General features: G+C 48.8%; 3 long non-coding RNA genes across 3 annotated transcripts in view; 1 reads left to right on the top strand and 2 right to left on the bottom strand.

Moving 5' to 3' along the window:
* The window catches only part of LOC128346528 (uncharacterized), a 162,777-nt gene that overhangs the window by 5,859 nt on the left and 129,058 nt on the right, over positions 1-27,860 (top strand). The gene's annotated exons all lie outside the window — the stretch shown is intronic.
* On the bottom strand, positions 7,613-16,671 carry LOC128346527 (uncharacterized). The gene is made up of 3 exons (XR_008317019.1): positions 12,608-16,671; positions 10,768-10,859; positions 7,613-10,223 (listed from the first exon to the last, which is right to left on the bottom strand). It is a non-coding gene; the product is annotated as an uncharacterized LOC128346527 (long non-coding RNA).
* LOC128346542 (uncharacterized) lies at positions 20,406-27,303 on the bottom strand. The gene is made up of 3 exons (XR_008317037.1): positions 27,208-27,303; positions 23,851-24,013; positions 20,406-22,309 (listed from the first exon to the last, which is right to left on the bottom strand). It is a non-coding gene; the product is annotated as an uncharacterized LOC128346542 (long non-coding RNA).

The following is a 27,860-nucleotide window of genomic DNA, read 5'->3' as shown; positions in this document are numbered from 1 at the left end:
TTAAGTTGAGGAAGGCAGATCACCAAAGGCAGCAGGAGTCCAGTGGTGAGGATGGGGTGAGTAACTGGGCATGACTGGTTGGATGATGCCCCATCTGTACTGGGCCTTTTCCAAATCAGATGCTAATTTTTTTTCCCTTTAAGTTCGGCACTGACATTTTTATTGACTTTGTGAAGGGGTGTTGCGACAGCTACCTGGGGAACTCTGAAAATGGGCCCAGAATTATGTAAGGATGACCAGAAACTATATATTTATTAAAATTGACTTGGACCTTTCTTTTTAAAAAAATATATATTTTAAAGTAACCTGGAAATTGTACTGTCAGAGTGAATGCAGAAAAAAAGTGACGTAACATCATAGAATCGCTGGGGAAGTGATGTGAAACTGAGGTAATCTTCTGCCTTCTTTTTCAAATGGTAAGTGAAATAAAGGCAAAAAGTAAGAAATATCTTACATAAAAGATGCATGGGTGAGCAGGCATTTGGGCAAATGGAACCATCCCCCCACCAGCCCCCCCGCCCCAATCAGTGACAAAATGTGGAGCCCCACCACCACATGGAGTTCTAAAATGGGTCGGGAAATCCCGGATGGTGTTGGGGAACTCTGACTCAATGTAGGCTTCCCAACGTCGGGATTGGCTGATCCCCGACATCCTCCAACGTGGCCCATCTCAGGTCATGTCCAACACAACTGATGCAGACTTGAACAGCCGTATATTAAGCACCTTCTCTCTTTCTGTTCTGATTCTGCCCCCAAACTGAGCTGAACAGACCCAAGCCCAGAGATGGAAGGGGAGCTGAAAAGGCTGGAGAACAGCAGAGACGCTCTCAAGGCTGGCTTCTACGAATCCTTCGGTGGACTGCATCCTCCTCATGACTCTGATGAGAGTAGCAATGGACCGAGAGAGAACCTACATTACGTGTTCAGGACTACAGAAATCCCCCTCCCCTTGGCCTCGTGCAGAGGGGCGGGAGTTTGTCCCAGCCCCGCTCTGCACGAGGCCCAAGAAGCGGGCCGATTGGCCCTTTGGGTTAGGGGATGGGGTTTCGGCCGGGATGATCCCCGCCCCGTTCTCCTCAGTTTTGGCCAGGCATTCCCCTCCCTCCCTCCCTGGTACAGAGCGGGTCTAGCGACTGGTCGCCCAACGGGGCCGAGTAGGAATTTTTGGCTCCCAACGCATTGGCCAGTGTTGGGTTTTTTTTCGCCTACTCCGTTCTGTGTTCCAGGTGTGTAGTTAGAGTTAGGCCGGTCACAATGGCAGTAACAGTGCGGGCGGGGTGGTAATTTGAGGGTTTTCCGAGCCAGGGTGTGTCGCCCAGTAAGGTGCTGGGTAGGACGTCAGAGTTCTAACCCGGTCCTCTTGGCCCGCACTGTTCTCTAAGGGTGATTAATCACCTGGTGTTCCAGTCCGCCATGTCTTTTGTTACAGTTAATAAAGTTGTGGCCCTTTTACCCATACTAAGTCTACGTGTCTTCTTTGACTGGGGGCTGGGGAAAAGGATTCCACTTTTGTGTGCTGATCAGGCGCACACTGCCTTGATTCTTCCACTCAGAACAAAACTCATTCCGTGCACAGATGAAAAAGATCTGAGGGAACATTCAGAGGCACTCTTACCCCTGGATTTCTGGGTGAACTCAAAGGCCTCCACACATCCTGGGGGCCCCAACATCCTTTTTAGTCTATCCTGGCCCATTGTTTTCCTGGCGACCGAGCATGACTGTTGCCTGCACCGGAGTTGACTTCTGCTTCAAAGACAATGGGGGGAGTGGGGAAAGAAATATGGATGATGGAAATATGTTACGCTGCGTGTTGAAATGTTCCTGCTAACGCATATTTCCATAAATATAACTGTTTTTTTATTCATACATTCTTGTGAGTTCAGTTTCTGTTTGCATTCTAAAGAACCCACATGTAAATGATACTCCATGTGTCATGGTGTGTGTGTGTGTGTGTGTGTGTGTGTGTGTGTGTAAGGGATGGTGCTTAACTTGCAGGGGGGGGGCTCCAAAGGCCTTCAGTTCTAGGCTCCAAAATCACCTCGGTGCACCTCTGGGAAAACTGCAAGGGAAGCTCTGATTCTCTTCTCCACTCAGGGGAAGACAGGGGAAGGTTTTTCTCTCAGTTCCCCATTGTGCTCCACCACTGTGCTATACCTGATAGCACAGTAATAATCGGCCTCATCTTCAGCCTGGATATTGGTGGTGGTTAAATAGCCGTTGTCTCCAGAGGCAGAACCAGTGAACCGATCTGGGATCCCTTCTCCTCTGCTGCAACCACTACAGTGCACAAAGCGAGGGGCCTGTCCAGATCTCTGTTGATACCAGTAAAAGCTGCCTCAGCGACCACCACTGCTTTTCCTACAGGTGAGTTTTGCTGTTTGGCCCAGGGACGCGGACTGGGAGGCAGGCTGAGTCACACTTGCCTGGGAATGGACATCTTTACAAAAAAGACAAACCAACAGTCAAGATATCCGTACATTAATGCTGCCTTCATATATCACATAACCATTTTCCCGATGAATACTGAAGATAAATTGCTGTGTGGTCAGAGAGCAAGGTGATGCGGGCCCTGCATTCCCTTACCTGAGCAGTAATGGAGAAGCATCAAGAATAACAGAGTCCAGGCCATGGTGAGCTCTCTAGAGCAGTTTAACTGCCTGAAGTCAACAGAGAACCATGCGGGATCTTCCCTTTCCTTCCTTAAATCCTCCATCGCTGAAGAAAAGCCCCTTGATGCAAATTTGTTCTGTGATCATTAGCTCTGCTGGAGCTTCATAAAGTAAAGTAAAGTTGTGCTGTCAAGTTGGTGGCGACCCCTGGCCACCATAGAGCCCTGTGTGATTTTCTTTGGTAGAATACAGGAAGGGTTTGCCATTGCCATCTCCCACACTGTGTGAGATGATGCCTTTCAGCACCTTCCTATATTGCTGCTGCCCGATAGAGGTGGTTTCCATAGTCTAGGGAACATACCAGTGGGGATTCGACCCGGCAACCTCTGGCTCCCTAGGCAAGTTACTTCCCCACTGTGCCATTAGGTGGCTTGGAGCTTCATAACCTCTCTGAAAATACGTGTTCCTCTAGGAACATAGGAAGCTGCCTTATATTAAATCAGACCACTGGTCCATCTAGCTCACTCCTTTCTATACAGACTGTTAGCAGCTTCTCCAAGGTAATGTAGGTGAAGAGAATCTAAGCTATATAGCAATGTAGGATTCAAATAAAGAAACAGAACACACAATTTGCTGTGTATGCTAAACACCTTTTGGAGTTTTTTTTATCTTCAGAGATGATTCATAGATGTCATGAATAAATTAATAGCCATACAAGTCCTATTTAAATACATTTTGAGAACGTAACCACCAAGGCCTTTGATTTTCCTCCACATGTACGGACTCCTTACAATCATTACATAAATGTTAATTTCCTTTGCAATTGAGCGAGCCAGGCAACTGCAATTTTTTTTTTTTAAGAGACATACATTGATTGAGTGATTGATTGTTCAAATAACAACCTCCTTCTACCTGGGTTCTACCCAGATTTGGGTGCTGTGTGTACTCCCAATTTTCAGTTGTGTGGAAGCAAGGTTGGAGGAAAACCTGGGTAGCTTTTCCTCCTACCTTGCTTCCACACAATCGCTTCTCCACAACCAAAAATTGGGAGCACAGATAGCTCCCAAACCCAAGTAGAACACAGTTTTGGGTTGTGTGAATGACCCCGATATGTGACTAGAGTTTCTGCATTTAACCATATGTGTACTTTGGCCCTGAGTGGCACAAGGCAAAGCAGAACCCCTCTAAAGGAGACAGTTGCAGGCACAGAACACATTCAGGATAGGGAGCCCTCACTTTGAGAAGGAGGAATGAAGGTTTTTGTCTCAGTTCCTCATTCGCCTGTGCCACTGTGATACACAGCAGTACTCCACTCCCTGGCCCCACAGTAATAATTGGCCTCATCTGCAGCCTGGATGTTTGTGATGGTTAAATAGCCGGTATTCCCCGATGCAGACCCAGTGAACTGATCTGAGGCCCCTTCTCCCTTCTTCCTGGTGTCGTAAATCAGAAGGCGAGGGGCCTGTCCAGGCTTCTGTTGTTGCCAGTAGAAGTAGTCACCCCAGTTATTACCACTGTGTCTTGTGCAGGATAGTTTAACGGTTTGGCCCAGGGACACGGACTGAGTGGCCAGCTGATTCACCGTTGGCTGTGTCCTGACACGTTTACAAGAAACACAAAACAGTAATCATGGCCTTAGTACCTTCTCCCTGCTCTGAGATAGCACATCATCGCTAGGTTTCTCCCTTAAATACAGAGCATCAATTGCTCTGCGGTCTGTGCTTCAGGTTATGCAAACTGCATCCTCCACACCCTTACCTGAGGCATAACTGAGAAACATGAGAAGAAACAGGGACCAGGACATGGTGGTGAAAGGTGAGGCAAGAGTGTAGATCTGTCTGGAATCTTCCTTCTTTCTTACATCCCCCAGGAACTGAAGAATGGTCCACCATGCAAATCTGCTCACGCTCATTGGCTGTGGTCGAAATGGAACTCTTCCACTGGAGGAGGTGATACCTGAGCTGAGCCAATGACATGAGGTCAAGGTTGACCTCAATGGCATGAGACCAAGCTTGATCCATGATTTAATGTAAACGTAAAACCATAAATTGATGCAATGTAAGTTGCCATAAGTTGCATTCATTTCCTGTAATTGTATATATTTTTTCTTTTGTTTCTGTTTTTGTTTTCTGGTCGTGGACTGTAATAAATGTTAGCTAATCTCAAAAAAGAATGAAAAATGAAAGGCAATAAATGGCCATTGGGAGGATATACCACACTCCTCCACTGATTAATTTTGTTTGTTACAGAGGGTGCATTTTCTTCTTGATGGATGAAAACGGATATGAACGGGGCCTCTCTCTAAACCATCCCAGAGTTCCAGACTATGTTCTTGGGTAGAGAAAGACATATTTTGGACCTTGATTGAAGCATAAATAGACAATAGAAATAGATTGGCCTGGAAGCCAATGTTAAGAGAGTCCTCTACTCCCTTACCTGAGTAATAACTGAGAAGGGCAAGAATGCCCCTTCCCCTGGCCTCGTGCTGGGGGAAGGGTGATTTGTCCCACCTCCCTAGCACGGGCCCCAAGAGGCTCCAGATTGGGCCTCAGCGTCTGGTGGGCGGGGCTAAGGTTGCTGCTCTGGCAGCTCCCCACCCTGAAGGATCCGTTTGGAGCGCGATTCCTCCACCCTCCTTCCCCTAGGAGTAGAGCGAGTCTAGAGGCTGGTTGCCTTCCTTGGGGGCCAAGTAGGAATCTTTGGCTCCCAACGCATTGGCCATGTTGGGGGTTTTCTCCCGCCTACTCCGTCCTGCTACACTAGTATCAATGGATAGCTAGTTAGGTCACGGCTTGGCAGAGACAGTGCGGGATGGGTGGCAAGTAGATGGGATGGAACATCGGTGAGTACCCTTGGACAGTCAAAACGGGTGATTGGTCAATCGTTCCCTTGTGGTTTGTGCAGCCTGGGGAGGAAGATTCGCCATGAAACCTGCTTCAGGCACTTCACATACCCATGGGCTGTGTGGTCCGGGGTGTGCGAAGACCTGGAAGGATCCGGGCCCCCTTGGGGGTTGGCCATGAAGGTAAGGGAAAAGGTTTTCCACCTGCTGCCTTCCTGAGCCAGGGTGTATCGCCCAAGCAAGGCACGGGGGTGGACACGGTAGTCCAAACCCGGTCCTTGCTAGGCCCCGCACTGTCTTGGGGAGGTGGGCTTAACCCTATCCAGTCCGCTAATCCAATTATAGTTTATCAATACAGCTGTGACCCTTTTTACCCACTACATTTGTTGTCCGTGTCTTCTTGGGGGCCGGGGTCTGGCGACAAAGCACAGAGCCCGGGCCATGGTAAGCTCTCTCTTGAGGAGCGAGCTTTCTGAACCCATCAGATAACAGGGTGGGACCTTCCATGTCGGCTCTTCAATCCTTTGGAGCCACAGAGTGACACCCCCCATGCAAATTTGCCTTACGGTCATTGGCTTGCTTTCCAGCTCGTGTCTCCCCTGAGAATCTGAGTTGCTCAAGTCAGTCCAATGATCATAGGAGAAATGTGTGTAAAGGAGATGATGCCAGATTTTGGAAGAAGCTGCTTACTTTGTCCTGGATCAAAATCAGGCCGTGGTAGCAGAAATCACAATGAAAAATGTCCCCAGGGACATAAAGAAAGGGCGTTTTCAGAAACCATACCAGGAACTCCAATCACAATTTATTTTAGCTGGGGATGATGGGAGTTGTAGTTCCTCAACAGCTGGACAGCCAAGGTTGCCCACTCCGGCCTGAAGGAGAATATCTTACAGCAGAGAGTGCTCCCATGTATTTTATTTATTTTTACATTTTATATTCCGCTCTTCCTCCAAGGAGCCCAGAGCGGTGTACTACATACTTGAGTTTCTCCTCACAGCAACCCTGTGAAGTAGGTTAGGCAGAGAGAGAAGTGACTGGCCCAGAGTCACCCAGCAGGTCTTATAGCTGAATGGGGATTTGAACTCGGATCTCCCCGGTCCTAGTCCAGCACTCTAACTACTGCACCACGCTGGCTCTTGGATGTAGTCACCCATCTAAAAGCAAACCAGCATGGACCCTGCATAGCAAAAAGAACAATGCATGCTCCCTTCCACAAGACCAGCTCTCTTCCTCAGAGCCTCGAGTGCAGATTCTTTGACCATATGAAGCTCTGATTCAAAGCAGTTCTAATATGGGCCTGCCTCCATTTGTTCTGGAGCGGCTGGCTTTATTTTCAGAATGGATAGAAGCACATATGGATGGGTCCCATTCTGGATCGGACTAGAGTCCCAGGCTATGTTCTTGCATAGAGGATGATGTTCTTGCATAGAGAGGAGAGCTGGTCTAGCAAAGAGAGCTGGTATTGTGGTGGCAAGCATGACCTGGCCCCCTAGCTAAGCAGGGTCCAACCTGGTTGCATTTGAATGGGAGACCACATGTGGTAGCAAGCATGACTTTTCCCCTTAGCTAAGTAGGGTCTGCCACAGTTGCCTATGAATGGGAGACCACATGTGTGATCACTGTAAGATATTTCCCTTAGGGGATGGAGCTGCTCTGGAAAGAGCTTCTAGCTTTCAAGGTCCCTCCCTGGCAGCATCTCCGAGACAGCACTGAGAGAGATTCCTCTCTGCAGATTTTGAGAAGCTGCTGCCAGTCTGTGTAGACAATACTGAGCTAGATAGACCAATGGTCTGACTCAGGATATGGCAGCTTCCTATATTCCTGTGTTCCTATGATATGTACTTGCATTCTATCTCTATACCTGATGGCGTTTAGTCAGGAAGGCCCAGAAAGAGCACCCATGGATGGCGAATGTTCTCCTACTCCCCTTCACCACCCATGTGTGCTATGTTGGGAAACTGGCCAGACATCCCCTCCAGAAGGCTAAAGTGGGAATCTCAAGCTTCCCATTGCAATGCATTCCAAGCATTGTGAGCTTGGCTTAATAGTTTATAACAAGGTACTTGGACACAATCCAGTCCCTGACTTCTGCCCCCTAAGAGTGACTCAGTGGACTCAGTGAAGCCCAGGACATGTGCAAGCAGGAAAGGAAGGAAGGAAGCACACACACACTCTTCAGCACAAGAATGAACTGGGGGTCAGGACGTCAACCTTTCCAAAAATGAACACATTGCCGCAGGCTATTGTAAAGTATGGGATCTGGATTGGTTTTCAAATCAAACAAAACCACCCATAGACATCTCACACAAACTTTGCCACAAAGTTACACAGGATCCCAGACTATATCACAAAAGGAACATGTTAACCTGATGGACACACAGGACAACTAACTTTGCTGCCTTTAATCCAGAGGCCTATGTAAAGTGAGCTCTCCACACCCTTAATGGAGCAGTGATGACAGGTAAGGGCGGTCCTTCCATGAGGCAAGGTCAGGCAGTTCCCTCAATGGGCAGATTATTGGGATGCCCGAGGGGCAGCAAGATGGCTACTGCTGCTCTCATTACCTAGGCACTTTTAAAAACAATCCTTACAAAACAATTTTAAAAACAGTCTAAAACCATGAACAACGAAAACATGTAAAGCCGTTAGAAAATCCTGGAAGGCCAGGGAGTTATTCGCACCTGGCTTCATGCTTCGGGGTCAGTGTTGAGTGAAGACACAATGAATCGCACTCGTGACAAGGAGGGAAGCAGCCCCTCCCCTCTGCTCTCAGGTTTTCTTTTGGTGCAAGTTCACATCGCGTGCCTCCGTATTTTCCTTCTAGCCAATGGCGGGGTGGGGAGAGAGATTTCTAAAGCCTCTATCTGCATTCCTAAAAGATTATATCCCTCTTATCATGTGAATGATTCTACGTCAATGCCTCTCCCTATTTGCTCTGGAGAAAATCTCATTAAAAGCAGCATTTAAAAAACCCAGAAATACACCGAGATAAGCTAGAATTTGGGAGACAAAGCCCGATTTGTGTGTGGAGTGCTTCAAAGAATAATATTTGCAGCTGCTTGAGTCCCGAGCACTTGCTATGCACTGGTGGTTGAGATTTGGAAGATTGTGATTTTACGAAGGAGACCTGTCTTTTCTGAAATAGGGAGGTCCTAGAAGGACGAAAGGAACGGTTAGTTGATTGAGAGTAGCTGGAAGGACAAAATGATATAGCAGCAGCAGAAGAAGAGGATTTGTTGCCCCTTGAGGAATTGTAGGCAGGTTGTTGGGAGGTCATAGGTCTTGCCATATTTTTCAGTTTTTGTCTCCTTTCCATTTTGTCTCCTTTCCAACAAGAGCCTGGCCATCAAAAGGTCAAATTCTCTCTTCTTCTTCCTCTTGTTCCAGGTGCCAATGTAGATGAACACATCCATGTGTGCCAGCGAGGAGTTGCTGCAGCAAGCATTGAATGAACAGTCAGTGGCATGGCGAGACGTATATGGAGGAGCTGTTTGGAAAGGGGACAGGCCCAAGGGCATCTGCTTTTCTGCCTTCTGTGTCAGATGCTGCTGAATGGATTCTGTTCTTTGAACAGGACTGAGCAGATTCCATTATAATGGAGTGAGGAGTAGGATGGCACAGAAGGAACTGATTGTCCCTGGCTTGAACCTTGTAAAAAACCTTCCAGCTTCTGAGAGGTAGGTGGCAAAAATGCCCAGCAAGTGTTGACAATGTCCATTCAAGCAGAGTTCAGTGGTAGGAAGAAAGAGTGCAAAGTTCCAGCATCAGTTGGCCCAAAAATGGGATCAGGAGGAGATTTAGGAGGTTCGTTAACCTGGATACCTAAAGAGGTAGCCATATAGGCCACTTGGTCAGTGAAGAGCTTCAGGTACTCCGAGGGAGGCAGAGGCTTTGGATCTTCAATTAGATCTGAAGGTGTGGAACCCCATGCGATGTCCAGGGCTGTTTCTGCATCTTCCTCTGAGGCGGATTCTTCAGTCGAGGAATCCGGTGGTAGGAGGTCAAAGTCCAGCTGCTTAGGTGGTTGAGTTCTCTTATCTCTTGACTGAGACCAAGACCTGCAGTGCTGAGGAGAGTGTGATCAGGACCGAGAGTCTGGATGGTCCAATCTCCCCGGATATTGGTTTCGATGTGGAGCCCAAGAGCAAGGGTGGAGATAGCGTTCTCTATCATCAATGACAGATCTGTCATCGAAGATGTAAGTGGAACGATCAGGCATGATCAGATGGAGAGTAGTCTCAATGTCGACGTTCTCAGTAGCAATACACTGGATCCTATGGAATAGCGTTTAGGAGAGTAGAGAGTACAGATGGTGAGGGGATTCCGTGTGACCCGGAGAGCGTTGGTATCACGTAGGGTCTCTTCTATATAGTCGGTATCGTGCAGGGAACGCTTTTCAGTCGGTGTTGAGAAGACCAGCTAGGGTTGATGGTATAATCCTCCATTTGAGCTGGGTTGGAGTCACGTTCAGGATTGGAGGGTGATCTTGGTGTGACTTCTCTGGTGTCTCTCTTGTTGGCAATGGAGCGGTCTCTCGAGTCTATGTTGGGAGCATAATGTTCCCCGCTTTTTCACTGTGCAGGCTTAGGGTCTGCAAATACCAAAATCACCTTTTTTGGAGTCAGAGCTGATGACTAAGATTTTTTTGTGATTTTAGACAGTTGAGATATTGGGGTGGGAGTGACGAGCTTGACGGGCTGCACTCTATTGGCAGCACAGTGTAGTGTTTGCATTAACTTAGGAATCTTTTCATTTGTAGTTGGTGAAAGATGCTGAGAAGAAAAAGAAATATAGAACAACTTGATTTAGTTAGGATGCACATTCCAAAGTCCTGGGGAACCCTAGAAAAGGCTCGGTTTGGGGTCAGCACCAGCTGAGCCAGTGGCAACTGCCACCGTACTTCCCCAGATGATCTGAATAGGCAGCAGCAGGGTTCATGAAGAAGGTGGCATTTCCTTTAATATTTTGGCCCAAGCCCCAGAGACCAGTCTGGCTGCTGCATTCTTTATACATTCTGCATACTACAGACAAAAACTGCCCAATGTACAGTGCATTGCACTAGTGCAGTCTGGATCTTACTTGCATATGCACCACTGTTTCCAGGTGGTCTATCTCCAGGAATTGATGTAGCTGGCGTATCAGCCTAAGCTGACAGAAAGGCCTCCTGGCTACTGCCTCAACCTGAGAGACCAGGAAGAGGCTTGGGTCCAGAAGTACTCCCGGACTACATACGGGCTCTTTCTGGGAGAGTGTAACCCCATCCAAAACAGGCAGATCTGAGCCACTTCCTAAGTCCCAACTTCCCACCATGAGTACCTCTGTCTTCCTTGGATTCAGCCTCAGTTTGTTCTCCCTCATCCGACTCATCACGGACTCCAGGTAAGTCTATCGGGAAGTTAAGCCATTTCCTAATGAAGTTGACATGGAGAAAGAGGTTCGGGTGTCAGCATATGGGTAACACCCTGCACCAAATCCCTGACGATCTCCCCCCACCGTTCCATGTAGATATTAAAAAGCATTGGAGATAGAATGGAGCCCTGTGCAACCCCATACAATAGCTCTCATTTGGAAGAGCAACAATCTCCAAGCAACAGCATCTGGGACCTACATGAGAGGTAGGAGTGTAGCCACTGCAAAGCGGTGCCTCTCACTTCCTACCCCTTCAGGCGCTCCAGGAGGTGCCATGATTCACTGATATCAAAATGATGTGAGAGAGATCCAAAAGGATCCACAGGGTCATACTCCCCCTGTCGATTCCCAATTGGAGATCACCCAACAGGCCATCCAAGTCCTTCTCAACCCCATAGCCCACGCGAAAGCCATTCTGAAATGGGCCCAGATCATCTGCTTCTTCCAAGACTGCCTGGAGCCGATATGCCACTACCCTCTCAATCTCCTTGCCCTACCATGGGAGGTTGGAGAAATGCCTAGAATGGGATCCAATGCAGGTTCCTTCAACAGTGGTCTAATCATGGCCTTCCTGAGGCAAGGAGCCATCCTGCCCCTCCTCAGAGAAGTATTAATGATGCTTCCAAGACCCTCTCCAATAACCTCCTTGCTAGATTGTATAAGTCATGTTGGGCAAGGATCAAGAAAACAGGTAGTCAAGTGAAGTGTCCTAAGCAGGTTGCCCACATCCTCTGCACTCACAAATGGAAAATGATCCAATTTCACTGTGCAAGAGGAACTGCTGAACACCTCAACAGTAGGCTCTGCAGTACCTGTAGAGTCTAGTTCAGTTCGATGAAGAGAGTTTTCATCTGCAAAAATCTCATTTGAAATGTCACAACGGGTAGCTGATGGATCCAAATTCATTCAATGATGGATCCAAACTCATTCAAGGCGGGAGGGCCATGCACTAGCCCTTTCACAACTCGAGACAACTCTGCTGAATGTGAACTTGCAGAAGCAATGCGGGCAGAAAATAACTGCTTCTCTGTTGCACGCATTTGATTGATGGATTAAGTGCCGTCAAGTCGGTGTCGCCTCATAGCGACCACATCATTTTGAGAATGGAAAGGCAAAATGTTCAGAGTAAAAAATGATTTTGCAGTCCCATGAATTCTTTGTTTTGCATCAATATTGTGTTTCTGTATCTTGTACCTTCTTCACATACTAAGTAATATAGCTAGCCCTGCTAACTTGGCCAAGAGGCTAACTTGGCCAAGAGGCACCTACAGGAGCTTCTGTAGGGTGAGATCACTGCGCTTGGAATTTGAGCAAAAGCTTTGCAGAGCCTGCACATGATTGCTGTCTGGAACACAAGACCAAAGGCATGGAATCAGGATGACAGAAATGGGGATCTGCTGAGTCAAAGACAGCAGCCAAAACAGGAGGTTCATTGAGGCCGGGTGGGCCAAGGTATATGACGACACTTGGCTTGGTGGATCCTGGGTGGTTTAGACCTGCATTCAATGTTTGTGTGCAATTCCATATGGGAACACGAACCAGTGATCCTGTTCATATGCGTGCACAAAAGGTGTCAGGGTTTCCATATGAGAGCCACTTTCACTTTGACAAGCAACACGACTATAACACTGGGCGGGGGGGGGGGGAACAAACATAAAATTGTAACCCTCAAAATAGTTTGCATTTGGGAAGACTTATTACTGAATGACCTAAAACCTGAAAGGAAGAGCCAGCTATTTGTACTTACATTCAATAAAACGAGAGGGAGAGAGAGTCCTTTCCTCTAGGAACTGGGATGGCTGTTTTGGAATTTGGACTGTTAGCCCATCCATCAGTAGTTCTAGCCTGTCATGAAAGAAAGAATGTCACATGATCCAGGCCAGTCAATCTAATACAGCAGAAGTGACTTTCTTTCCAACTAGTATCATTAAGGGGAGATAGAAAAATACCCAACCCACCAACCAACCACTAGCAAAGTTGTACATCAGACACATAAACCTGGTCTACAAGGACAGCTGGTCTTGTGGTAGCAAGCATGACTTTTCCTCACAGCTAAGCATGGTCTGCCCTGGTTGCATATGAATGGGAGACTTGATGTGTGAGCACTGTTAAGATATTCCCCTCAGGGGATGGAGCAGCTCTGGGAAAGCAGAAGGTTTCAAGTTCCCTCCCTGGCTTCTCCAAGATAGGGCTGAGAGAGGTTCCTGCCTGCAACCTTAGAGAAGCCGCTGTCAGTCTGTGTAGACAATACTGAGCTAGATGGACCAATGGTCTGACTCAGTATATGGCAGTTTCCTATGTTCCTTTCCTCTAGGAATTGGGATGGCTGTTTTGGAATTTGGGCTTTTAGCCCATCCATCAGTAGTTCTAGGCGTCATGAAAGAAAGAAAGAAAGAAAGAAAGAAAGAAAGAAAGACACAAGATCCAGGCCAGTCAATCTAATACAGCAGAAGTGACTTTCTTTCCAAATAGTATCATAAAGGGGAGGTAGAAAAATACCCAACCCACCAACCAACCACTAGCACAGTTGTACGTCAGACATATAAGCAGCAAGTACAGTCTGTCCCTTTCCATTCCAATTCTCTGAAAAAACTCACTCATTCACAAGAAGCAACTCCAAAGCTCACAGCACATAGGCAACTGAGCAGGAGGAAAGTATCTTTTTTCCAGAGACTTGCATTGGAGGATAAAATGGGGCACAAGCTGGGGCAAGTCATCTCCCCCTCTCCCTGTTATTTATTCTGTTTTTCCTCAGCATCCAGCCCTCAGAGGGATACCTGCATTCGTTCACGGGGCTTCCCAGAGTTCACCTGTCTATCGACAGACCTATCTTCCATTAATTGGCGTAATTCTTAAGTGAAGTCAGTGGCACTCCCGACATCTCGAAGGGAATCCCGCAACGTAAAGATGCGTTGTGCAAAGCAGTCTGTCCTGAATCTACTGCCACTGGGTAACTTCAAGTTCTATTATTATTATTTATTTACACAGTCAAACAGGTGTTATTGACTGGTTTGTTTTATCCAGACATCGAGTCCTTCCCTGGGATGGTTGAATTTTATGGTCAATGTTGTTGCTGTTGTTATAGATATCATCGCAGAATATAGGCTGTTCCCAGTAAAGTTGCTTTTTGTAACTGGCTGATGGTGATTTCTGTGGCCCCTATGGTGTTGAGGTGCTCTTCAAGGTCTTTGGGAACTGCACCCAGGGCGCCAACTACCACTGGGATTAGTTTGGTCTTTTTCTGCCACAGCCTTTCAATTTCAATTTGTAGATCTTTGTATTTGGTGATTTTTTCTATTTCTTTTTCTTCTATTCTGCTCTCCCCTGGTATTGCTATGTCGATTATTTTAACTTGTTTTTCTTTCTTCTCGACTACAGTTATGTCTGGTGTATTGTGTGGCAGATGCTTGTCTGTTTGTAGTCGGAAGTCCCATAATATTTTTACATCTTCATTTTCTTCAACTTTTTCAATTTTATGGTCCCACCAATTTCTGGATACAGGTAGCTTGTATTTTTTGCAGATATTCCAGTGTATCATCCCTGCTACCTTGTCATGCCTTTGTTTGTAGTAAGTCTGTGCGATCTTTTGACAACAGCTGATTAGGTGGTCCACTGTTTCATCTGCTTTTTTCCAAAGGCGGCACTTGCTGTTTGTTGTGGATTTTTCGACTTTTGCTCTTATTGCATTTGTTCTTAGTGCCTGTTCTTGTGCAGCCAGTATTAAACCCTCTGTTTCTTTCTTCAAGTAACCATTCTGAAGCCATTGCCAGGTCTTGGTGATGTCTGATTTTCCACTTATATTGTGCAAATATTGACCATACAGTGGCTTCTTTTCCCGTTTTTCTGCTCGGTTCTTGACTTGTTCTTTCTTGTAGGCCTGCTTTCTTTCATTGGTGTTGAATAGTTTTGCGTTATTGACCATTTGAAGTGCATCTTCTTAACTGTCCTTGATATTTTCTTCAAGGCCTCTTTTCTCCTCCTCTACCGTTTGATGGACTTGCAGCATTCCTCTTCCACCTGAGCTGTGAGAGAGGTATAGCCTATCTACATCACTGTGGGGGGTGCAGAGCATGATTGATGGTCATTATTTTCCTGGTCTTATGATCTAGCGTCTCCAGCTCTGCCTGGGTCCAGTCTATTATTCCTGCAGTGTATCTGATAACAGGTATAGCCCAGGTGTTTATGGCTTGTATGGTGTTCCCGCCATTGAGTTTGGACTTGAGGATTTTTCTAACTCTCCTGATGTATTCACTTCCAATTTTTCTTTTAACTTCAGTGTGTGCAATGTTATCAGCCTGGAGAATGCCCAAGTATTTGTAATGTTCTTTGTCTTCCAGGTTCTTGATCTTGCTTCCATTGGGCAGTTCTATTCCTTCTGTTTTTCTTATTTTTCCTCTGTTCATTATTAATGCAGCACGTCTAGTTCAAACTCCATTGCTATATCGCTACTGAATATACGGAGAGTGTTTAACAGTGATTCGATTTCTGACTGGGACTTTCCATACAACTTCAGATCATCCATTTAGAGCAGATGGTTGATTTGACTTGATCTTTTAGATGTTTGGTATCCAAGGCCTGTTTTGTTTAGTATTTGTGAAAATGGAGTCATGGCAATTACAAACAACAGAGGGGATAGTGAGTCCCCTTGGAATATGTCTCTTCTAATGCTAACCTGTCCAAATGTCTCGCCATTGATTGTTAACTTTGTACTCCACATGCTCCACCCGCTATCTTGCGGCACTGCTCCACAAGAGCGGCCACGGGAGCAGCAGGATCCTTAGCTTAACTAACACCCTTCGCACGCAGCTTGGACTTCGCCGCCTCCTTGAGCCCAAGCGCATCCTGCACCACCAGGTTCAAGGTGTGCGCAACGCATGCCATGTTCACACCGTAAACCTGCCTAGCTGCCTTGCTGATGTTAGCTGCATTGTCTGTCACCATGAAGCCTCGTCAGAGGCTTGACTCCACTGTCAGCCAACCCCCCACCTAGCGGTCCATGATGGCGGCCAACTCACCCGACCTGTGGTCTGTATCCATCGCCTCCACATGCAACACTGCCCAAGAAGGCGTGCATGCATGGGAGGAGCTGGATACAGCGCCAGCAGAGCCAGATGTCCCCTCACCCCCATGCCCCCACCAGTGGGCTGTCAGGGACATGAAGGCAGTGTGCAGCCCGCTGCGGCTAGTCCAGATATCCGCAGTGAAATGCACACTGGTGCTGGGCCCAGCTGCACGCAACCGGGCCAACACAGCCTCCCTGCACGCATGGTACAAGGACGGGACCACCCTCCTGCTGAAGGTGCTCCTTGAGGGGATCTTTTAATCTGGGGAAAGCAGCTGGAGCAGACGGCAGAAGCCGACATTCTCAACAATGGAAAACGGCTGGTCATCCAAAGCGTTCATCTCAGCAATGGCCCAAGCCACGAGATGTGCTTTTGGGTGATCAGACCGCTTTCCCAGAGATTGCATCCACTGATGACGATCGGTCAGTTTTTCCTGCCTAGGAGCAGGAGCCACTGGCCGCTTGCTGCCACTACTGTTAGTCGAGGCACTGGGCCTACTGCCACTGCCAGCAGAGGTCTCCCCACCTGGGTGCCGCTGGCGCAGCTACAACAACAGACCCGAGGTAGTGAAGTGCTTAGGGTCCTTGCCTCTGCTGACCAGCGCCTTGCAGTGGGTGCACTCAGCATGGGTGGGATCACCAGGGCGAAGCTCAAAGTGATCTCAGTCCACACTGCTGGACTCTCCTGCGACACGAGGTCGCTTGGGAGGTGGCAGCTTTGCTGGCTCCTTCTCGGGCATGCCACCACCACCACTGACCTCAGAGCTGGCCTGGGAAGGCCCAGGGACAAGTGGGCTTCCCTCCTCCTGAGACTCCTCAGATTCAACCCCCCACCCCCCAACAGGGACCGGTGGGGAGGGCGGCAAGGTGGATCTGGCTGGACTGCCAGCCTCCTCCACCAGCACCACCTCCTCAGCAGCCACAGGAAGATCTTCTTCCCTGGCAAATTGGGAGGCCCTCCCCCTAAATTCTGCCCTGCTGCAGGCTCTGGCATAGGGCCAGGTTGACTCGAGAAGTCTAGCCTGCACGCCGAAGCAGGGCCGGGGGTGACTCGGGGAGTAAGCCCCTCTGGCCGCCCCCTGCCACGACCAGCAGGGAAGAAAAGCCTCCCTCTTCCTTGCAACCTGCCTCTTTCTGCTGCTCTACCAGCCCTCCCAGCCATGGTTTTGGGGCTTCTTTTTAGAATGTAAAAAGGGGGGGTGGAGTGGATGGGGTTGTCTCAGGGGGCAGGTAGATTCAGAGGGCCAAAAACAGGGGCTGCTGTGATGACTTGTGGACTGGAGTGGAGTGCCTCCTTGCTTAAGGCTGTTTGGCACAAATTCTGTGGCTGGCTAAATCAGAAGTTGCTGTGTAATGTGTATCACACAGAGTTTAGCTAGAGGGACTGGGAGTTAGGTGTGTGTGACACAACAGAAGTAGGATGCCACAGAACAAGAAATAAAATAATGCCACTTAGCTTGTGGCACTGCTGTGCGCACACAGTGCCCTGACTGTGGAGGAGTTCTTTAAGGCTGGCTCAGTGCACTCGCCACGAATAACAGGGATTACAGTTATTCTCTGTCTGTGGTTCTGGGAATGGAAGTTAGTTACAAATTTATCAAAATTTAATTACACAGATTAGGATTGCTGGAACAACAATGATGCTGTTGTTGTCAATATCACAGGCACAGAAGATGAAAAAGTAACGGAATTGTGCTGGGCCTACCTACAGACAATAGCACTTAGCACTAGCACTTAGATTTATATACCACTCTATAGCTGGAAGCTACCTAAGTGGTTTACAATGATTTAGCATATTGCCCCCCAACATTCTGGGTACTCATTTTACCGACCTCGGAAGGATGGAAGGCTGAGTCAACCTTGAGCCCCTGGTCAGGATCGAACTTGTAACCTTCTGGTTACAGGGCGGCAGTTTTACCACTGCGCCACCAGAGTAGCCACCACTGCACCACAAGTCAATCAAACAATGTGTGTTTCAATTCACGAATGATGGGCAAAGAAATAACTGGGTGGGCACTGGGCAGGCTAGGGCAGAGGTGTAATCAGGGGTGGGGCAGGCAGGGCACATGCCCTGGGTGCCAGTTGACTTGGGGCACAGAAATGCCTGCCTGGCCCCTCTGCCAGGCCGCCGCCACCACCACATTAAAAAAAAAAATTTCAATCCCCCACCCCCAAAAAATCAACCCAGTGCACCAATGGGCCCACTGCTCACATCGCGTCTCTCCAGAGTCCGGCTCCGGGCGGCACCTGTGCCCAGCCACCCCACCCCCCACTCACGCAGGCGCAGAGGTTTATGGCTGCAGCGGGCGGGGGCACCTATTCGCTGGCATGCCCCATGCAGAGGGCGGACAAGGCCCCCTGGGCAAGCGGCACTTCCGCTTCCTTCTTCCCCCGCTCACGACGCTGCTCCTCTCCTTCCAACCTGAACCTTCCCACTGCGCTGCTGCAGGCTGCTCTGAGTGCCTCGGCCGGTCTGCATTCTGCCTGCCTGACTCAGTCCCTTGTAGCTGCTCACCACCTCTAATTGGCATGCTGGCTGCCTGTTCTTTGAGTGCTGCTGTGCTGCTGCCGCCGCCCAAGTGCCATTTGTCCCAGCTGCATTACACACTGACTGACTCTCCAGTAAGTAGTAAACTCCTCGAATCATGATGTCTCAGTCAGTGTGTCGCGCCACGTGCCCTACCCTGCTGCTTTGCCTTGCAGCTCACTTCTGTCCCAGTCCTGGATAGCATTTTCCTCCTCCCTCTCCCCCAAAGGCTCAAATGTATTATAATCGGCAAAGATCATCTATGAAAGAGGGCGGGCGGGGGCCATTGGGAGAGCAAGCGTGGGACAGAGAGAGAGAGACCTGCTGCCGGGGCAGTGCAGAGGGCGTGCACAACAGCAGTTTGCTTTTTAAACTGTAGCCTGAGCTTTCCTCCCTTTCTCCAGAGTAGCTGCTTTGCCAGTCAGAAATCCCCCCAGTGCTTGCGGGAAACACACCTGGACTTGGTTTATAAAAGGTTGTTCTTTGCTAAAGACAAGCAGCTGCTCCCTACTGCTTTCCAAACTCAGCGGGCAAATCCCTTCACCGCTCCCTCCTTTTAAAAACGTTTGTCTGCATTAAATCCTTGCAAGCCCTCATAGTTCCTAAAGTGGGGACTCCCAGTAAATTAGCTTAGCTATAGATTAAATGCTTATACTTATTTGCATTTTAAAAATCACTCCAAAAACGGACCCCTTCACCCCCAATATCTAATCCCCGTTCTCTTTCCCAGTTTCCCTTGCTGCAGATCTGATGTCTTTTGGGGCAGGGGCATTTCAGAGTTGCCTTTCAGCGAAATAAAATTGGTGCTTTGCTTTATTCTCGGTTCTGTTTTTTGGTTGGCTTTTATTCTGAAAGAAGGGTGATTCGAGGAGTCTGGGAGCTTGTAAACAGCTTCCAAGGAAGGATAGAGTTGCTGGCAATACAAGCTGTGTGTGTGAGCGCAGTGGTGCAGTGGTGCAGTGGCGCAGGGGCAGGAAATGGTGCCCAGGGCAAACTCTGACCCTGAAATTGCACCCTCCCCTGCCCCCCAGGCCCCCAAATACCTGCGCCGGCACCCCCCTGGCCGGAGTGGGCGCGGCGGTGGCGGGCGGCGGATCGCCCGCCGAGCGCATCAGAGTGACGCCGAGGCCTGCTGTCTGGCCCAGCGTCGCCTCCCCACTGCGAGGCCTGTGCAGTTGGGAAGTGATGCCAGGCCAGATGGCAGGCCTCGGCGTCGCTCTGCTGCACTCGGCGGGCGATCCGCCGCCACCACCGCCACACTCAGCGATCCGGGGGGGTCGGGGGGATGCCACTTTTTGGCGCCCCCCCACGTGACCCACCGGAGTGGCGCCCAGGGCACGTGCCCTGCCTGCCCCCCCTATCGTTACGCCCCTGTGTGAGCGCCAAGCGGATGTCTCCCTCGATTTTGCTCTCCCTGTGGATGTCTGTGTGATGGTCTGTGCACGCAAGGGCGGGCGGGAGAGAAGCAGCGGCAACAGCCACCTCTGAGAGAGCTCAGCTGGATGCAGAGAAAGCCTGAGCTTCTGCTGCAGCCTGGTGAGTCCCAGCAGACAGTAGCTGGGGCGCAGGGGAGGGAAGGCGAGGCGAGGGACCTGCAACTGGCAGAAAGAGGGGTGGGGGGAGCAGGGAGCATTTCTGGCTCCTCGTGGGGGAGGGGGAGTGAGCTAGTCATGAAGTTTTCCTCAGCACTTGCAATGCAAATTCAGTGCTGAGTTGAGCTTGCCGTGTGGCTCTTAAACAAAAGCACCGGAATTTTGCAACAGGGGGGAAAAGGGGTGGAGAATGAGCGGGGTTATGCTTTCCTATAACGCTTCTAGCTTGCAACTCTAGTATCCCCTAGGCAGGGAGTACAGGCAAACGTGACTCTCTCTCGGCAGTTGAACTACAACTCCCATCATCCCCCAGCCACAATCAATTGAGGGTGGGGGTGATGGGAGTTGTAGTTCAACACCTGCAAATCCTGGCTATCACTGATAACAGGAGGGTGGGGAAAAGAGAAACGCTCATACTTGTGAAGGGAGAAGAAAACATATCTGCAGCTTACCACTTACTCATGTAACAGTAACAGTATAAATGTCAATAGTCTTCTGTCTCCCTTCTACACTCACAACAGTACTTTGCTGAAGCCTTTTAACTGAAATGCTCTTGCAGTTTGAATGCCCCTGTTGGTGCCTGTTCAGCATAAGATTCAGAGCAGAGGGGGAGAGCGATTTTCTTCCCATTTCTCTGATAGAGATTGTTCATCCTTTTTAGGGTCTCTCTGACTTTTTAAAAAAGGGGAGGGAGTTGTCTGATCCCTCACAAAAGCTTTGGTCTTTACTACATATTTAGGTAGCAGTTTGCATAATCCTGCCAAGACCTGTACCTGATGGACCCCATTTACCCCTTTTGGAGTAGTTTGTGACTAACCCAGAGAGTAAACAATGAAAAGTGGCAGAAAATAATTTCTTACGCATGTGTAGTCAGGTCTTCTAAGTACACACAAACAAGAGACTTTATCAAAACTATTGATGAGAAGAGCATTTGCTTCAAGTCCTTTATCTGAACCTCCATAGTTTCTAAACCTGAAATTGGTTTGAATTAGCTTTGTGTGAGAAGTTATACCCAGTGAACAAGCTCAGGTTGCTTTGCTAGAGTTCAGGATTGGTTGTTGGAGGTAAAGATGCTCTAGAAATATAGAATGTGGCTGGTTGCTTTGGGGATTGTTAGTGTCTTTGAAATTGCGTTAAGAAGAGCCTCTGAAATAAGGAGTGGTGGGAAAAAACAGGGAGGTTGTGTTTATATAGATTATATCATTCTTGCATGTGTGTGTCTGAGAGTTATCTGAAAGATGGGTGTCAGATGTTTGGATGGGGGGGGGCACAATTTCAGTGCTTGCCCTGGGCGCTATTTTCCCTAAATACGCCACTGGGCTAGGGGCTTTCAATATTTTTTAAAAAGCAACAACACAAAAGTGTATGCAGGACTCAGGATAGGAGGAGTCAGTGCTGAGACCATTGAGCTGAATTAATCCTTTATTAGCGCAAGCACTGGAACAAGCTCAGGCTCCTTTCCTCTTCAAAATAAAATTTCTTGGGAGGGGAAAAAAGAATTATTTATTTAAAGCACTACTAGGCTACGCTTCCAGTCTACTCTACAGTTGAACTACCACCTACTACTACCTAGCTAATGGGGATCCAGCCTATAGACTCTAAGGCAACACACACTGAAGAACCCCTATTTAAAACCCAATCTTCCAAATATCACAAAACTTTTTGAGAACAGTTAAACCCCCAAACCTTAACCTCCCTCCAAACAGGGATAAAATAAACCCCAAATACACAATTGAAGGGAGACTAGAGAAAGATCTGTGTGTATGTGTGTGTGTGTGTGTGTGTGAAATATAAATGGTTGGGCCACTCTCACTCAGTTGAAGGCTTCTCCAACGCTGGGTCTCTGTAGTCCCCCTCTGAGGGTCTGGTCACAGGAGGATGGCACACTGGGCCTGGAGTGGAAGTGCAGGCAGGCAGGCAGGCAGGCACAGGCAGCAGTGATAAATGATTTTCTCTCTCCACAGCAGGAAGAAGTTGCAAAAAATCGGGGGGGGGGATTTAAAAAGGAGGAAAAAAACCCTCCTTTTCTACCAATATTCTCTCTTGCTCAATTTAAAACAAAGACAGAAAATGCAGGAGAGACTGGATGCACAGCCAGCAGGCTGGCCTTGCAGCAAGGCAGATTTTTTGTTGTTGTTTTAAATAATTTTCCTCCTCCTCTTCTCTTTTTCTCAAAAAAAGGATGAAATTATTGCAGGATGGATGGCACGCTGGGGCTGGAGTTGCTTCAGGCAGGCTGCAGTGATGATTATCCACAGCAGGAAGAAGCTGCAAAAAATCAGGGGGGGGGGATATAAAGAGGAGGGGAAAAACTTCCTTTTCTACCAATATTCTCTCTTGATCAATTTTTAAAAAGACAGAAAATGCAGGAGAGAGAGAATGGCTGCACAGCCAGCAGGCTGGCCTTGCAGCAAGGAAGATGTTTGTTTGTTTTTAATTCTCCTCCTCATCCTCCTCTTCTCTCCCCCCCCCCCCAAAAAGAGGCTGAAATCAAGCAGGAAAGGCAGGCAACCGGCAAGGCAGAGCAATGGCATAAATGCTGAACAATAGCGCCCACACGAATCGCTGAGCAAAATGGAGGCAAGGCTGAGTAAGCAGGGCAATAGAGCTCTCTCTTCTCCCACACAAGGCAGCAGAGAGGAAGAAAAAGGCTACTGGTGGCCCTTTAAATACCCTCCTGCAAAGCCCTCCAATAATTGCCCCCACCCTTGACCCTTCCTCCACCTCCCCCTGGCCAATGGGGGGGGGTGTTATTTACTGATCAACACCAAATATGGAAATTCCTCTGCAGGTAGGACCTTTTCAATTAAAGTGAAAGGGAAGCTATTTTTGCATCGAAATCCATGGAGGCAAAAAGGCGGAAATTCAAATAGACGTCATTCTGAAAATGGAGGGGGAAGAAGAAGGCAAGGCAGGCACTTTATCGGCCACAAAATAGAGGGCTGAAACAACAAATATTGCGGATCCGAAACAGGGGTGATTCGTTTCGGATCTGAAAAATTGGGGGGGGCTGGGAGGGCGATTCGTTTCGGGTCCGAATCACCCGAAATCGGCCGTTTCGGGTACAGATCGTTCTGTACCCGAAACGTTTCACACATCCCTACCGACTAAGGCTTGGTTCTGTTCAGGTTCAGTTCCTTTTTGGCTCACTCAATCCTCCTAAAAGTAATTTGGTCAGAATGAATGTGAATAAAATTATCTATCAATCCTGATCCAGCTATGGTCATGACTAAGACATAATGGATTAAATTAGTCCTGACAAATTTAAGCCCCATTACTTTCAGTGTAACTTAGTTGTGGCTAAATTTTATTTGGTTTGCAGTGATTGTGTGTCAGGAGCTCCTTCAATTGGGAGTTGAAAACACGACATAATGAAAGTGAGTCACAGCTGGTAGGTTACAGTGCACAGTGTTCATTTTATTTTGGAATAAGTAACTTGACATGTGTAAAACATGACTTAGCCTGACAAAAATACTCAAATAGGCAAAAAAAACACCACATAGGAAACATCTTTTTAATCTTCCAATATTGGTCTCTTGCTACTGAGATTTTTACGTTTATGCCATCAAAGAGGAATTCTAGACCTTTAAAAGCTTAGAATTGAGGTGTTCTGGATTCTAACAAGTGATGGAGGGCCTTCAAACCACAATGTCATTTCTCTCTTTTATTTCAAATAAGTTTACAGTAGTGTGTCCAGTATATGACATAATCAAGGATAACAATTATATCTGTGTATTACTGAAAGTGGGGGAGGAAGAGGAAAGAAGGAAAAAGAAAAAGAAAAGATCCCTTAAGCATAACTTTTTTACCTCATAAAGTAAAGTTGTGCCGTCGAGTCTGTGTTGACTCCTGGCAAGCACAGAGCCATGTGGTTTTCTTTGGTAGGGGTTTACCATGGCCATCTCCCACGCAGTATGAGCCTTTCAGCATCTTCCTATATCGCTGCTGCCTGATATAGGTGTTTCCCATAGTCTGAAAAACATACCAGTGAGGATTCAAATATTTCTCTTCTTTACCTTTCAGTCAGTCGGTCGGGGGGCAACAATCCAGTTCAAATGCTGACTAGGAACACATATCAGTTATCCAAAGTTGCAATTCAGGAGTAAATTTCTCCTTTCAGTGCTGTATTATAATCCTTGGGGCCACTCCCTCCAGCATGAAGAATCCACCATTCTTGATGTAATGCTAGATTCCAGTTGCTGGGGATGTACCCCAACAAAAGATGAATGTCCTTAACAGGCAATGATTGCTGCAAAGTCATGTTAATAAGCGTATGTATTTCAAGTCAAAATGGAGGAATAACTGGACCCTCATACAAATTGGCCCTCATACCATTGAGGGCACTCACACAGTGCCCTCATACAAATTGGAGCAGATGTGAGGATGTGGGCAGGGAGGTGGGATGGCTATGTGCTATAAGAATACCATTTCACTTACCATAATTGGGATTATGCCGCTGGATAGTGTCCTAAAATGGACCTTGAAGCCCCCCACCAACAACAACCTCCTGGGCCACTCCAAGGCCAACTCCGCAACCAGGTCAGGCAGCTCAGTTAGGGACTTAGGGACTCACCGGTTCCATGCACATTCCTAATAGTAGCCACCAGATGAGCCAGTGGCAACTGCAGCTGAACCTCTCCCGATGACCTTAATGGGCAGTCGGGCTCATGGCAAAGAAGATGTTCTCTTAAATACCCAGAACCTGTTCAGAGTTTGATAGGTTATAGCCAGCACCTTGTATTTTGCCCCGGACTTATAAGTAGCCAGTGTAGCTCTTTTAATGCAGGAGTAATATAGTCCCTCCGAGAGGACCCAGAGACCCACCTGGCAACTGCAGTTTCTGGACTACATAGAAAGGCAGCCCCACATTGAGCGCATTGCAGTAGTCAAGTCTGAAGGTTACCAGCATATGTACCACTGATGTTGCTGCATATGGACCACCATTCAGAGGTCATTTATCTCAAGTAATGGACACAGCTGGTGTATCAGCTGAAACTGATAGAAATCACCTCTGGCCACCACCTCAACCTGGGACATCAAGGAGAAGATTCAATCCAGAAGCACTCCCAGACTGCGAACCTGTTCCTTCTGGCAAAGTGTGACCCCGGACTTGCAGATCAAAATCACACACACACACACACACACACACATACACGATTTCCAAAGAGGCACAGTAAGAGCCTCCATGTTATCTGGATTCAGCCTTAGTTTCTTATCTCTCATCCAGTCCATCATCATCTCCAGGCAGGCAGTTAGGGAGGTTATGTCTTCTCCTGATGATGTTGACACGGAGAAATAGATTTGGGTGTCATCAGCACACTGATAACACCCTGCACCAAATCTCCTGAGGATCTCTCCCAGTGGTTTCATGTAGGTGTTAAAGTACTTTGGAGACAATATGGAGCCCTGAGGAACACCATACGAGAGTTCAGATTTTGAAGCGCAATGGTCTCCAAGGGACACCATGTGGAATCTGCCTGAGAGGTAGGAGCAGAACCACTGCAAAGCAGTGCTCCCACCCCCAACCCCCTCAGACACTCCAGAAGGATACTATTGTCAATCATATCGAAAGCCACCAAGAGATCCAAAAGGATCAACAGAGTTACACTCCCTTTGTCAATTCCCAATTGGAGATCATCTATCAGGCAGACCAGGGCATTCTCCACCCCATAGCCCTCTCCAAAGCCAGTTTGAAATGGGTCTAGATAATCAGTTTCTTCCAAGACTCTGCTCCGGGGCTGCCGACAAGGAGGGAGGCACAGGGCCTTCTCTGTGGCTGCTCCCAGACTCTGGAATGCTCTCCCTGTGGCTATTCGCTCCTCGGTCTCCATCACAGTTTTTAGGAAGCATTCCAAATCTTGGCTTTTTACCCAGGCTTTTATATGATGGTCTCTACTGCTGCTTCTTTGTCTTTTGTATGGTTATTTTATGCTTGTATTTTAAATCATATTTATGTTTGTATATTTTAGCTTAATATTTTGATTGTGTCTTTTAATAGTCTTGTTTTAATTTTTCTGTTTGAACCGCCTTGGGATTGTTTGAATGAAAGGCGGTATATACATTTAACAATAAATAAATAAATAAAAATATAAGACAGGCTGGAGCTAGTAGAAGCCTTGTCGAAGAAGGGTCAGGAGAAGAGGTGGTCGCTGCACCATTTCAAGCAGCGCGTCCACATCCTCAGGAGTCACAAACTGAAACTGATCAGCCGAATCACAGAAGAGGAGTCCCTGGAAAGCTCTGTATCAGACATGGCAGGAATTGTGGGGCCTGAGAGATTGCAATGTCTAGGACTTGAGGTGAGTCTTACTCCACTTGCGCTCCAGTTGTCTAGCTTGCAATGCAGAAAGGAGAAGAACGGGAAGGGGGCGAGGAGATGTAGAGGGGCAGGAGGGAAGTACTGACAAAGGTCCATTGGTGCCGAGCAGGTCTCTTCACAGGGGGAAGGCAGCAGAAAAGCAGGAAGAAGGACTGACACGTGACCACTCACAAGCTGGAGAACCAGTATGGAAAAGGTCCTATCGATTCGGATTCAGTTCTGATCCGGAGAGCAGGGGCCAGTGGCGGACTGGCCAGGGTGTCAGCTTGCCCAATGGCAAGTGGGCCCCGTGGGCCCCTGATGAAGTGGGCCCCCTTAAACATTAGACAATATGTTAAAAATGTTAATGACCTTTTAGTATATAACTAGCTGACCCGTGCGGCCGCCGCCGCCGCCCTGCAGGGGCCGAGTGTGGCCGCCGCCGCCTCGCCTCCGCGGCCGGGCCCGGCCAGTCCCACCGCCTCGCCTCCGCGGCCCGGCCAGTCCCGCCGCCTCGCTTCCGCGGCCGGGCCCGGCCAGGCCAGGCTACCTCTCTCTCTCCTCCCGCCCCCGTCTCCGGCGGGGCAGAGTGCGGCCGCCGCCGCCAGCGGGCCTGGCCGGCCCCAGAGTGCCGCCGCCGATGCCGCGGCCGGCCCCAGAGTGCCGCCATCAGGCCCGCCGCCTTGCCTCCGCGGCCGGGCCCAGCCCGGCCAGTCCCGCCGCCTCGCCTCCGCGGCCAGGCCAGTCCCGCCACCTTGCTTCCGCGGCCGGGCCCAGCCCCGCCGCCTCGCTGGGCCCGCCGCTCGCTGTGCCCCGCCACCACGGCCTGGCCCTCCGCCATCGCTCTGGGCCCGCCGCCTCGCCCCACCTCACGGCCGGGGCCGCCGCCACCACCTTGCTGGGCTCCGCCGCCGCGGCCATGGGCCCGCCGCCTTGCCTCCGCAGCCGCCCAGCAAGCGAATTCTCCTGGGTGTGCTGCCAACCAATCGGGCGCCCCCTGCAGCCCAGCCAATCAGCTGGGCTGCCGGGACGCATTTCTCCTGGGCACACCCAGGAGAATTATATATATAGATAGAAGTTCCAATATTATTACTGTATGCTACTAAAATTTACGTTGTATTACTATTTTAATAATTTTTTTCAATAAAATCATTTTTCGAGGATACTTCATATTTAAGAGTATTACGCCCAGCCAGCCAGGGGTGCCTGGCCGAGGGCAGAGGGCGCTGGTGAGCCTCCGGCAGCCTGCCCGCCATGGCCCCCGCCCGCCTCTGCTGCCTCCTGTGTCAGTTGCTGCCACCACTGCCGCCACCCCGCTTGCCATCATGGGCCAGATGCTTCTGAGTGACACCATGCAGCTGGTCCTCGAGCAGATCATCCACGAGTCGCTGCTCAGCCCCTACGCCCTCGACCTGCGCGCTATTGCCCATGCCCCCACATTGCAGAGACAGCAAATATTTTTCATTGCGTTGGCCTCCTCAGTTTGAGTGTGCTTCGTCAGCTCTTCACCTCATGCTTGCT

This window comes from Hemicordylus capensis, chromosome 2 (genome assembly GCF_027244095.1).
Source record: "Hemicordylus capensis ecotype Gifberg chromosome 2, rHemCap1.1.pri, whole genome shotgun sequence".
NCBI lineage: Eukaryota > Metazoa > Chordata > Lepidosauria > Squamata > Cordylidae > Hemicordylus > Hemicordylus capensis.
Note: the sequence above shows the minus strand (reverse complement) of the source record. Positions and strands in the feature narration are given on the sequence as shown.